The sequence below is a fragment of the Balaenoptera borealis genome, assembly GCF_965194805.1.
Source record: "Balaenoptera borealis genome assembly, chromosome: 4".
Lineage (NCBI taxonomy): Eukaryota > Metazoa > Chordata > Mammalia > Artiodactyla > Balaenopteridae > Balaenoptera > Balaenoptera borealis.
The window spans coordinates 99,371,165-99,385,154 of record NC_138861.1 but is presented as its reverse complement, the minus strand read 5'-3'; the positions used below and the strand labels follow the sequence as shown (position 1 = coordinate 99,385,154).

General features: G+C 43.3%; 1 long non-coding RNA gene across 2 annotated transcripts in view; it reads left to right on the top strand.

Annotated features, from left to right (window-relative positions):
* Nucleotides 1-65: 65 nt before the first annotated feature.
* The window catches only part of LOC309627353, a 54,367-nt gene continuing 40,442 nt past the window's right edge, over nucleotides 66-13,990 (top strand). For both annotated transcript variants that reach the window (XR_014243696.1, XR_014243697.1), the window contains exon 1: nucleotides 66-13,749. This is a non-coding gene — a long non-coding RNA (uncharacterized lncRNA). The remainder of the gene's footprint in view (nucleotides 13,750-13,990) is intronic.

The window sequence follows — 13,990 nt, the reverse complement described above, 5'->3', positions numbered from 1 at the left end:
TAGGAGGCGGGAACTCCAGCCCCGCCCACCGCCTCGTTGACCCGCCCTTCTTCCGCCCTCCCTCTGGCAGGCATTTTCTGCCCTCTGGGTGGGTGCTAGGCGGGTTGGTACCTTGGGCCCTTCACGGCCCTCCGATTTAGGAAATTGAGAGAAGAGGAAGTCTAATCCTAGTTAGGAAATCCTATCCATCTGTATTACCCTGGCATTAGGGGAATCTGAGACCCACAGAGGTTGAAAAACTAATCGAGATTATACAGCTGATAAGGGACAGAGCCAGGATTGGTACCCAACTATAACTCCAGATCTAGCACTTGAAGCCACTGACCGGACATTCTCAATTGCAGTGGGGAAACTGAGGTGAGAAAATGTCAAGACTTACCATAATCCATTTTGCCTTTTTTTTTTAATTGTTTATTTTATACGATAGTTGATTTAACATTTTGCCTCTTTTTACCAAGCACGGACAGATTGCACTCAACCTATTGATGTTTTTACTGGAATAGGGAAAATTGGCAGTAAGGGCATAACTTTTTCCTGTGTGCATATTATGTGCTTCCACGGTGTTAACCCTACCTCTATTCTGATTCTTACAGTAACCCTGCAAAGTAGGTGTTATTTAATAGATGTGGACGCCAAGACAGAGAGGTTATGTCACACAGCCATTAGGGCTGTCCCTAAAGCCATAGCAAATTGGTGGGGTAGAATGACTTTATGACTTTTGTGACTCTCTCCCACCAGAACCTATCTGCTTGCTCAGTTGCATTCATTCCCAGAAGAAGCACACAAGAAAAAGATCTGTGAACCAACCCAAGCCGGGTGATTTATGTAGTTTGCGCAGTGGTCATTTGGATGCCCTGGAAGACCATATTAGGGTTCTTATCCAATCCTCAGAATTGCAATCTCTAAGGTTAAATACAACTCTACAATTGCAGCTTATAAAGAGAATTCTTTTTTTTTTTTTTGGTACAAAATCCACATTCCAAGATCAGCCCAAAGAAAAGTGAGTATCTTCACTTATAAAATACCCAGTACAACTTTCTACCCTAAAAGTACATTAACAGCATATTGACTTTTGTTGGAGATCATGATGCATAATCACTGAATTGTAAACCTGGAAGGGTTTCCAGCTGATCTTCTCTTTCTGCTTCATTTTCCAAATGAGGAAATCTAACCCCTGTGATGACCAGGTTCACCAGTTAGTGTCAACGTCAGAATTAAAATCCAGATTTCACTCTCACATTTCCAGGCTCAGGTCTCCAGGTTCCCAGTTTGAGGGATACTATAAAGTGCTCTAAAATTTTGGAGAAACAGTGAGGGAAAAGCTTAGAATTCTACCTGCAGAAATGTTCCACCCTAAGAGGCATCAGCCTGTCATAAATGTGCAAGGAAACTTGGTAAAGGAGGAACTGAAATGAAAGTGATAAGACTTCTTCCTTGGGTCTAGTGTATATTTAAAGAAAACTGTAACCTAATCAATTGTGTTGTGACCTGAATGACTGAAGAGAGGCTATATTTCCCTAAGGACAGTGGCCTTTCTGGAATCTACAACAGGGGAGCAAAGGGCCAGAATCTGCCAGGATGTTTACACTCTCTGTGAGGAGGGGTAGAGTTCTGGATCTGAATGACTCACCCTGGATTTTCAGGCAGAACGGTCCCTAGAATAGAGAAGAGCTATCCACCAGCTCCCCTACAGCTTTCCAGAAATGTTGCCAGAGGAGATTTACTTTACTCTTACTCCACCAGACAACTCTCCAGTCTATTATTTGGTCTATGGCATGACTTTACTCACCTAGAGGGAATGTCTTACGCAGCTAACCAGCTCCAGGTGTCAAGCCAGAGGTGTCTCCCAACCTAACTTAATAAATAATATTAGCTAACACATATAACACACACATATACTGGGTCCCATACACTGTTTCTTATATATATTAACCTATCAGATCCTTACAGAACTTTAAGCTGGGTGCTATGAGTTAGACTTGTTTACAGGTGAGGAAACTGATGCACCAAGAAGCTGAGTATTGTGGCCAAGATGACAGTTTTGGATTCATCCCAGAACAGTCTGTGTGCTTAAGGGGTACACGGTAGTGCTGCTGATAAATAGGTATTCTTATTCCACATTATTCTCCTAGGGTTTGGTTATTGAGGATAAGTTTCCCCAGTCAGACAGACTCAATGTGAACTGATAAGTTTCTACATTGTCAAAGGGGAGGACACGTTTACAGAGCTCTCAGTGAACGGGTCAGGATTTAAAAGACTTGAACCCACTCTGCCTCCAGAGCCACATGATTAACCACTGCACTTTGTCACTATTATCTATGCCTTAATTACTTCATTTACGTATTCACTCCACAAATATTTATTAAACTCCCATGTCAGGCACTGAATTAAGTGCTGGGAAAAAGAGAAGAACAAAATAGCCATAGTTCCTGCCTTCATGACACTTATCAGAGGGAGAGAGGCAGGCATTAAACAGATAAATACACAGGTAACTATATCTAGTAAGTGTTTTTAGGCCATGCAAAGGGAACAGGCACTGTGAGAGCATATAACAAGTGGCCCTTATCTAGAGTGAAGGTTAGGGAAGACCTCTCTGAGAAAGGGACATTTAAACAAAGACCAAAAACAGTACAGATTGGTCAGACAAAGAGGTAAGAAAGCATTTCCAAGCAGAGGAAGCAGCCTGTGCAAAGGCTCTGAAACTTTCAAAAGTCAGGTGCAATCCACAGACAGAGAGAACATGAGTGCAATGAGATGAGGAAGACATGATCCTGCAGACGCAAGAAGGGGCCGTTTCACGCAGAGCCTGAGTTGTCCTGCTAAGGATATTAAGACTATCCTTCCCAAGAGCAATAGGAAGACATCAAAAAGACTTAATTGGGAAAATATGATCACTTGTGAGGATTTGCCAGGATCAGCCGGCCAATCTCTCTTTTTGAATTCTCTTTAGTTGCAAAATGCTTACAAATTCAAAACAATCTTCAGTAGTGCTTTTAATCACCCTGTCCTCTCTCTACCATTTAATAGAAACTGTAACAAAGTGTAGTGGGCACTATGACTTGCCATGGAAATTCTGCTTCAAGAATGAAAGACATCCCTCAGTTTCTAGGAGTGCTACTTGCAGGCAGTACTCAACTGTCTGCTCCCTTCAGGAATTTCCTTGGTTAAAGAGAGCTGCCTGGGACTTCCCTGGTGGTCCAATGGTTAAGAATCTACCTTCCAGTGCAGGGGATGCAGGTTCAATCCCTGATCGTGGAACTAAGATCCCACTTGCCATGGGGCAACTAAGCCCATGCGCCACAACTACTGAGCCCGCACACTCTGGAGCCCACACGCCACAGCTAGAGAAGCCCACACGCCACAGCTAGAGAAGCCCACATGCCACAACTACTGAGCCTGCACCTTCTGGAGCCCACGCACTGCAACTAGAGAGAAGCCCGTGCGCCAAACAAAGAGCCCAAACACTGCAACAAAGGTCCTGCGTGCTGCAACTAAGAAGCAACACAGCTAAATAAATAAATAAATAAATAAATAAATAAAGATGCCCAAGGGCAGCCTGAAGATGCTGTGGAGGTATAAACACCTGATCCCTTTACGTAACTAGGAACAACCGTGAGCTTTGGCGCATCAGAGCTCCCTGTGGGATCAGCTGAGGCTGTTATTATTTATGATGGCGTCTCTTGTACCACCATGCATTTTGGCCACTAACCACCCGGAGTTAGCTCAGATGCCATGATTTAAGGGCAGAGTCTCCAGTAAGACTGCCCTTACTCCAGATGCCATCCACAAGCTCAGGGACCCACAGGCCACCTGTACTTCGGACCAATTGGCTACAAATTTGGGGTTTCCCACAACCTACTCAGGTTCAGTAATTTGCTGGAATAATGATTCACAGAACTCAAGAAAGTGCTATACTTATGATTACAATTTTTTTTAATTAATTAATTTATTTATTTATTTATGGCTGTGTTGGGTCTTCGTTTCTGTGCAAGGGCTTTCTCTAGTTGCGGTGAGCGGGGGCCACTCTTCATTGCGGTGCACGGGCCTCTCACTATCGCGGCCTCTCTTGTTGCGGAGCACAGGCTGCAGATGCGCAGGCTCAGTAGTTGTGGCTCACGGGCCCAGTTGCTCTGCGGCATGTGGGATCTTCCCAGACCAGGGCTCGAACCCGTGTCCCCCGCATTGGCAGGCAGATTCTCAACCACTGCGTCACCAGGGAAGCCCTATGATTACAATTTTATTATAAAGGATACAAATCAGAATCAGCCAAATGAAGAGATACATAGGGTAAAGCCTGGGAGGGTCCTAAACACAGAGCTTCTGTGCCCTCTCTCTGTGGAATTAGGACACGTCACACTCCTGACACATCAAGGTGTTGTTCACAAACCAGGAAGCTCCACTGAGCTTCAGTGTCCTGAGTTTTTATTGGGGTTTCATTACACAGCCATAATTGATTGAATCACTGGCCCCATGATGGAACTCAATCTCCAGCCCCCTTCCCCTCCCTAGAGGTCCAGAACTTAGGCTGATGTCACATGGCCGAAAGCCTCAACTGTTTTATCACATGGTTGGTCTTTCTGGCATGACCAACCCTCATCCTAAATCATCTCATTAGCGTAAACTCAGGTGTGGTCCGAGGACCCACCATAAATAACAAACTCACTCCTATCCCATGGGAAATTCCAATGGGTTAGAAGTTGCCTCCCAGGAACCAGGGACAAAACCAGTCAAATTCTTTATTATACGACAGCATCACAGCCTAATTTTTCCCTCTGTCTGATCCTACTTTTATGCCGTTCCTTCCACTAGTGTACTCCTTAATAAACTCCCAGAACACTAATCTTTGCTTCAGAGTCTACTTTTCATGGAACCCGACCTAAAAGCTTTGGTGCCAGGAATAGTCCAAGAAAGAAGACACTATGATTGAATTTTGGAGTTGGCCACCAATTTCATTGGCTGGCAATGAATCAGTGGCAGGTGGAACATAGCTACCACAAGAAAGCAGGGCAATTGTTAAAGCTTTTAACTGTAGTGTACTGGGAAAGATCAGGCACTGTTGCCAAAGTATAGGGGGAATAGTATCTATTCTGTAAGACCATTGGGATTTGATTGGCTATTGCTAAGTAGACTTGATACTTTGAAGAGAGATAATGAAAGGCTGAGTATGATTAATCTGCAAGTCAAAGCTCAGTGTGAAAGCCAGAAGATCTTCTGGAAGCATGTAAAGAGGTTCTCATCTCCTGCAGTGGGAAGACAGAGAAAACTGAGGACAGATCCCAGGACTTAACTGTAACAGTAACAGAAAGCCAAGTGGAAACTTCCAAAGAAGATTATACTCTCCATTTAGGCAGGCATGATATTTCAAGGGTAGATCCCTGGTTGGGAAAGAGTGGGACCCTGACACATGGGATGAGGACATTTAGGTCGATATACATGAAAAATCTCGAACCCTAAATTCTCTACAACCTGCTGAGCCTGCCAAAATGCCCCACTACTTCCTATTAAAAGCTAGTGCTCCTTCCTTGTGAGATAATGAGAGGCCTTCTGTGCAGGATAACATGCACCTCCCTCAGGATGCACCCCCCACATTACCTGCCGATCACTAGGCAATGGTTAGAATTAAGTCATGATATATGATATTCCACAGACATTCTAAGGCTGATAATATTGGAAAGCAACCCCAAAGAAGCTGTAGAACCTACGCAACAAGTACCAACAGAAGCCAGGGAAGTATGCATGTGATTGGACTCTAAAGGTTCTGGATAAAAAGAGAAGAGGGAGGCGGAACATAAAGTCCGATGAGGGAGAATTTATCAATTTGGGTGTACTCTCCCAGGATACGGGTTCACGCAAGAACCCCAGGTCTTGACATGAACACACTCAAGATGTCATCTAGAAGCATGGAAAAAACAATGGCCGAAACTACATCAAGTAAGGTAGAAATGCCAGAACTGCTGTGGTTGACAGTGTAAGGGGGGATTAAACAGCTCAGGTAAGTGAACATGCTGGAGCGAAAATACTTACATAAAGCTGGAAAACTCAGCAGATGAATATATTCCACAGATCTATTCAGAGGATACACCAATTAGCAAATCGAAAAGGAATTTCTGGTGAGAGGCATCATCATCACTCATAAATTCAGTGGTGGCTGTCGTTGTAGTCCAGGGCTGAAGACAGAAGATGACATTTCAGAACTGGGCTTCCTGAGAGAGGTAGAGATGATAGCACCCTGTAACACAGAGGTCTTATGGTGGCATTTAAACATCCGAAACCAAGTGGATGCTATAAGGTAGGAGTGCAGTCAAGGACGCCTGACCCACAGAATTATGGAGATGGTGAATAGAACAAGGCATCTAGGGCAAAATAGATGGACAACCATCAAAGGAAGTCCTCAATATGAACAACCAAAATAAATCAAGGATGCAAGATCAAGAGGTTAAAGAAAGTTGCCCCAGTGAAAATTTGCCCAGTTTCTGGACCTGAACTATGTCAAAAACCAAATTCTTCACACTGAGTAAAACAAAGCAGAAAGATGAGTTTATTGAAAGGTTTTTGACCTGCAAGGCGGGACACTCAGGGCTACCAGAGCAATGAATTCTGAGTTGCTCACAGACTAAAGGGTTTTGGGGGGGGGGGGGTAAATGCAGAAGTTATTTGGATTTTTCAGGTGATTGGTTGCCTGGTGGTCTTCTTCCTTATTTTGATCAGGGTAGTGAGTCAGGGGAACAAGGAAATCCAAAGATGGCATGAATAGACTTGGCATTTGGGGACTGGCCCGCATCCTCTGCTGATTTCTGAGAAGAGCTGTAAATTCCTGCAACTTATGTTAGGTAAATTTAAGTTTCATTTTTCTTTAATGAACCTGAATTAGCCAACTCCACTTTGTCCCTAACGTAAGTGACTACATTTTAGTTTGGGGTTTACAACCAGTTTTTGGACCTGGAATACATTAATTAAGGGAGAAACGTGTTCCTAGGAGAAAGAACTCTACAACACCATAACAGTGTGTTCAGTAGTCATTCCCCGAGTCCTTTCCTTAAGGGATCTATAGCCATTGGCTTATGTAGCCATACACTGGGGAAAAGAGAGTACCCAAACATTTCAAGGACAATTGGATATAGGACCTGAACTGACATTGACACTGAGAGACTCCAAGTGCCTGTATGGACTCCGTTACAATGGGGGCAGATGGGAGCCTGGAATGGAGGTCTGGCCCAGGTCCAGCTTGTAGCAGTTTTCCTGGATTCTCAAACACACCCACTTGTCATGTCCCCAGTCCATAAATGTATCAATACACTTAAGGATAGACATCCTTGGTAGTTTGCACAACCCCCCATATTGAATTTTTGGCCAGTAAGGAGTAAGAGCTATCATAGTGGTGAATGCCGAGTAGAGGCTTATGAAACCATACCCCCCCATCTCAGCCAAGATACTAAATAAAAAACAACCTGGGGAGGAATTTCCACTTACACCGCCAGCATGTAAAGAGCTTAGAAGTTATCACTCCCGTTCTTAGAAGAAAAAGCTGAACAAACTGAAAGCCGGTGGCTTTTCTTGAAACCATTAGAAAACTGAGGTTGCAGGGTAAACTGCCACCCTGAACTCTGGAGAGACAGGCAAGTTCAAAGAGTCATAGCAAAGATGTGATTACCTGGAGCAGAAGCCACTGGAGCCATACCTGGTTGGAACGCTCACCCCAATGGTCATTTTGACAAATTGCTAATGGCTGAGTGGGGACTATCTAGAGAGTGAAAAACTCTTGTGGGCCTCGGTCTTAGGTGGGCTTTCACACTCCACAGTGGGTTTTACCTCCAGGAATCCCACCAAGTTTTCACAATAAAGAGCCAAGAAACATACTCTTGTGGCTCCGGAAGAGATGGGGAAGAGAAACCATTGTGAAATATGCCCAGAACATTCTCCATAGCAAGAGCTTACTTTCCAGGAGAGAAAAAGGCTCTTACCAGAGCCTTCCCACCTGGGTGGAGGGCATTTCTCCCACTCCAACCCCTTCTAGCCTTCCTGTTTTATCTAAGGGCATTAAAAAAAAAAAAAAAAAAAAAGCTAAGAAAGGCTTGTGAAGGTCACAGCTCAGGAACACAGACCCATTAGAAGATAGATTCAGTGATAAGATTAGAGAACACATCCCCTGCCCACTCCTTACCACCACCCCAGCAGGGCTCCAGTGTAACAGTATAACATGATTAGCACTGAAAGAGCTGCAAGATGAGGACTCAAACTGAGGATGATTCCATAGGGAAACCATTGTCAACCTGGAAGACTAAACAAGGACAACAGAGGAAATTGAAACCTCTAGCACCTACAGGTACAGTAAACATTAAACACAGCCCAACTTCTGCCAGACTAACATAAAACCTCACACTAAAGATCTACCGTTTACTTCAGTCCCTGTTACCCAATACGTCATGCTGGCTTTCAAGAAAAAATTACAAGGCTTGCTTAAAAAACAAGAGAAATCATAGTCTGAAGAGACAAAGCAAGTACTGGAACCAGAATCAGATATGACACAGATTTTGGAATTATCAGACAGGGAATTTAAAATAACTCTGATTAGTATGCTAAGGACTCTAATGGAAAAAGTGGATAACGTGCAAGAGTGGATTAACATAAGCAGGGTAGTACAAGTAGAGAAGTGGAAACTCTAACAAAAGAATGAAAAGGAAATGCTAAAAGTAAAAAACATTGGAACAGAAATGAAGAATGCCTTGCAAAAAATATTAGCAGAAGTTCTTCAGGGAAAAGGAAATGGTATAGGTCAGAAACTCAGATCTACATAAAGAATGGAAGAGTATTAGAGAAGGAATAAAGGTAAAATAAAATCTTTTATTTTATTTTATTTTATTTATATTTTATTATAGCAAATGGATAAGTTAAATGAATGACAGCAATGTTATAAGGGATGGGAGGGAGGAATTGGGGATATTCTGAGTTACCTGCAATAACTTAGTATGCATGAAGCAGTGTAATGTGATTTGAAGATGGACTTAGATAACTTAAAATGTATATTGAAAAGTCTAAGGCTACCACTACTTTTTTTTGGAAGTATAATTGATATGCTAAGAGATAAGATGAAATCATATAAAATGTTCAATTAAAACCCGAGAAGGCAGAAAAGGAGGGGGTGAAAAAAGAAAGAACAATTGCAATGAATAGAAAACAGTTACAAAATCAACTCAGGGAAACAACAAGAAACAAACAACCCACTTAAAAAAATGGGTAAAGGACTTGAATAGACATTTCTCAAAAAAAAGATATACAGATGCCCAATAAACACATAAAAAGATGCTCAACATCACTAATCATTAGGGAAATGCAAATCAAAATCACAATAAATCACTTCTACACCCGTTAGGATGCCGATTATAAAAACAAAGAATATAACAAGTGTGGGACTTCCCTGGTGGCACAGTGGATAAGACTCAGTGCTCCCAATGCAGGGGGCCCGGGTTCGATCCCTGGTCAGGGAAGATCCCACATGCATGCCACGACTAGGAGTTTACATGCCACAACTAAAGAGCCCACCTGCCGCAACTAAGGAGCCCACATACTGCATCTAAGGAGCCCCCCCCACCGCAACTAAGACCTGGTGCAACCAAATAAATAAATAAATAAATAAATAAATAAATATTTTCTAAAAAATAAGAAAGAAGCACATGGTGTCCAGGTGGCTCTTTAAAAAAAAAAAAAAGAATATAACAAGTGTTGGCAAGAAATTGGAACACTTGTGCATTGCTGCTGGGAATGTAAAATGGTGCAGCCACCATGGAAAACATTATGACAAGTACTCCAAAAATTAAACATAGAATTACCATATGATTCAGCAGTTCCTCTTCTGGGTATATACCCAAAACAACTGAAAGCAGGCACTTGAACAGGCATTTGTACATCCATGTTCTTAACAGCATTATTTCACAATAGCCACAAGGTGGAAATAACCCAAATGTTCATTGATGGATGAATGGACAGAGAAAATCTGGTTTATACATACAATGGAATTTTATTTAACCTTAACAAGGCATGAAAATCAGACCATCTATAATATAGATGAATCTTGAAGACATTATGCTGAGTGAAATGAGATGTGGCGATTAATGGCGGTGGAGGTTGCACAGCAATGTGAATGTACTAAATGCCTCCGAACTGGACACTCACAAATGGCTGAAACAGTGAATTTCGTGTTATACAGTCATCCCTTGGTATTCGAGGGGGAGTAGTTCCAGGATCCCTGTGGCTACCAAAATCCACAGATGCTCAAATCCCTTATATAAAATGGTGTAATATTTGCATATAACCTACGCACATCCTCCCGAATATTTTATTTATTTATTTAAACCAATGCTAATTTTAAAAAATTAATTAATTAATTTTATTTATTTTGTTTTTGGCTGTGTTGGGTCTCTGGTCGCTGCGCACAGGCTTTCTCTAGTCGCGGCAAGCGGGGGCTACTCTTCGTTGCGGTGCATGGGCTTCTCATTGCGGTGGCCTCTCTTGTTGTGGAGCATGGGCTCTAGGCGCACGGGCTGTCACTAGTTGCGGCATGCGGGCTCAGTAGTTGTGGCTCGCGGGCTCTAGAGCGCAGGCTCAGTAGTTGTGGCTCACGGGCTTAGTTCGTCCGCAGCATTTGGGATCTTCCTGGACCAGGGCTTGAACCTGTGTCCCCTGCATTGGCAGGAAGATTCTTAACCACTGCACCACCAGGGAAGCCCCTTCCCGTATATTTTAAATCATCTCTAGATTACTTATAATACCCAATACAGTGTAAATGCTATGTAAATTGTTGTAAATACAATGTAAATGCTATGCAAATAGTTGCCAGAATGTGGCAAATTCAAGTTTTGCTTTTTGGAATTTTTTTCAAATATTTTCCATCCACCATTGGTTGACTTTGTGGATGCAGAACCTACGGATATGGGGGGCCAACTGTATGTATTTTACAACCCACATTTTAAAAAAACTGAGATAAAAAAGGTAAATATGGTTGCCTCCCTTAAAGACCTAAGAGATGGATGGGTGGTGGTTCCCATCATACCTGTTTAATTTACCAGTCTGGCCTCTACAAAATCCAGACAAATCCTGGAGAATGGCAATGGACTATCACAAATCTAACCAAATAGTATCCCCCATTGCAGCTGCTGTGTCAAGTATGTTATCTTTGCTAGAGCAGATTAGTAGGGACTCAGGTACATGATATGTGGCCAGTGATCTGGCAGATCGACTCTTTTTCTATCCCCTATCAAAAAGAGAATCAGAAATAATTGACATTCCTTTGGAATGTGTGACAATATCCATTTATAGCCTTGCCCTTAAGCTATGTTAACTCTTTGTCCTCTGTCATAACACAGTCTGAAGAGACACGGACCAGCTGGACATCCTGCAGAGTATCACACTGATCCAGTAAATTGATGACATCATGCTAGTTGGATCAAAAAACAAGCAATTGCTAGGATATTGGAGGCCTTGGTAATTTACATGCATCCTCGAGGGAGATGAACTCTAAAAGACTCAGGAGCCTGCCACATAAGTATTTTTTCAGAGTCCAGTGATCTTGAGTATGCTGGGACGTCCCTTCTAAAGTAAAAGAGAAATCACTGCATTTGTAGCTCCCATCATGAGCAAGGCAGCACAATGCCGGCCAGGTAGACTTCTTCAGGTTCTAGAAGCAATATATTTCCAGAAGTACTGCTCCAACTCACATACCTGGTGACACAGAAGGATGCCATTTTTCAGTCGGGTCCATAGCAGGAAAGGACTCTGCAACAGGTCGAGGCTGCAGGGCAAGCAGCTATTGGCCTTTTGGACCACACAGCCCAGCAGACCCTATGAGGGGTATCAGTGGTGGGAAAATATGACATGTAGAGTTTATGACAAGCCCCAACAGGAGAATCACAATGTAAATCCATAGAATTCTGGATCAAAGCCATGCCAACTGCAACAGAGAATTATACACCTTTGAAAACACAGCTCCTGGAATACTACTAGGCCCTGATAGAGATGAGTACCTCACCATGGAACACCAAGTGACCATGACACCAGAACTACCCCTCATGAGATATTTCTATCACACTTTGCAAGCCATTAGCTGGGGCAGACCCAGGTAGAAGAGGTACATCTAGCATTGAATGTGAACAAGACCTGAGGGCACAAGCAAGATGCAAGAGAAGATAGCATGCAGGTAGCTCATATCATCATGCAGGTGCTGTTATGCAGCACCTAGTGGTGTGCTGGAGCCAGTCTGCACGAGCTCATGAGAGCTCATTGTTGTTTTCAGGAAGGGTTGCCATCTTGTCGACATCATATTGGTGGTTTGAAATTGACCATAGTGGAAGTATTTACACTATGAAAATTAGCCAATGTTATAAATCAGATATTTTTTTTTCTCCTTTTCAGAAAGCCAGTTGTTAAATATTTACCAGTATACCACTGCTCAGCTCACATCTCTTACTGCGTGGGGGAATTTTTGATGATCAGTTGGTGCAGGAAAAAAAGCCTGAGCTTGATTCACAAATGACTCAACTTAGTTTGTTGGTGAAAGCTAGAAAGGGGTGATGGCTGCACTGCTGCCCCACCCAACATGGTCTTGAAAGATGATGGTGAGGAGACTGCCTCCCACCTGGTCAGCCACTTTATGTGGAAAGAGAAGTGGCCTGAAATTAGAATACACAGGGACTCATGGGCAGTGCTGAATAGCTTGGCCCTCTGATCAGGGGTCTAGAAGCAGAAAGCTTGGAAGACTGGGGAACAACAAAGACAAGGGTAAAGCCACGTGGATGAACATAGGGAAGTGAGCATAGAGTGTGAAGATCCTTATTTCACATGTTAATGACCATCAGAGAACATCCATCATAGGAGACGTACTAAAAAAACACATATCCAGTTGATACAAGCCAGCCTCTGTCATCAGCCACTCCAGTGCTTGCATCTTGGGCACATGAATGGAGTTCCCATGGTAGCAGGGATGGAAGCTATACGTGGATGCAATGGCACAGGTCCCTCTTAAGGGTGATCGACCTACTCTCACCACTGAATGTCTGACCTTCTCACAACAGAAACCAACAACACAGTCCCTCCAAGCGACCAAGCAACCACCTGATGACAAGTTACTTTGGATACCATCTACCCTTTCCCAAGGATAGACGTATATTCTAGGTGTGGATTTGCCTTTCCTGCCTGCCAGCCCTCATCCAGTACCATTATCCAAGCGCATATAGAATGTTTAATCCTCCAGCATAAGATTCCACATACTACTGTGTCACACAAAGGGACCCACTTAACGTTAAAGGAAGTGCTGGAACAGGCATAATAGCGTGAGATCCACTGTTCACATCACATACCACCATACCCAGAAGCCACTAGCCTGATAGAAGAGCCAGCTCAGAGACAATACCTATGAAGATGGCATACCGTCCTGTGCAATGCAGGGGACATTCTAAATAAATGACCCTTGTATGGTGCTGTTTCCCCAGGAGGTAGAATACGTAGGCCTAGGAATGAAGAGGTGCAAGTGGGGGTACTCCCATTTTCCTTCACTCCTACTGATCCATCTGGGGAATTTGTGCTTCCCTTTCCTGAAACTCTGGGCTCTGAACAGTCAAGAGTCTTGGTTGCTAGAAGGGAGTACTTCCACCATGGCTGCCAGCTGGGCTCTTTAAGCTCCTCATGCCAAGGTGTCGGAGGACAAGAAGAGGAATCACCATCCTGGCAGGAATAATTGGCCCGAGTCACCAGGAAGAGGTAAGACTGCTGTTAGACAATAGGGGCAAAAAATAATATGTTTTCCACCTGGGTGATCCATTTGAGCATCTCTTGGTACTCTCTTGTTCAGTTTTGGTAATAAATAGACCAGTGTAGCAGCTACAGCCTGAGAACAGCATTGTGACCAGGGACTCAGACTCTTAAAGAGTTCAGGGTCTGGGTCATACTACCAGGTAAGCCACCAGGAGCACCAGAGGTGCTAGCTGAGAGTGAGGGTAAA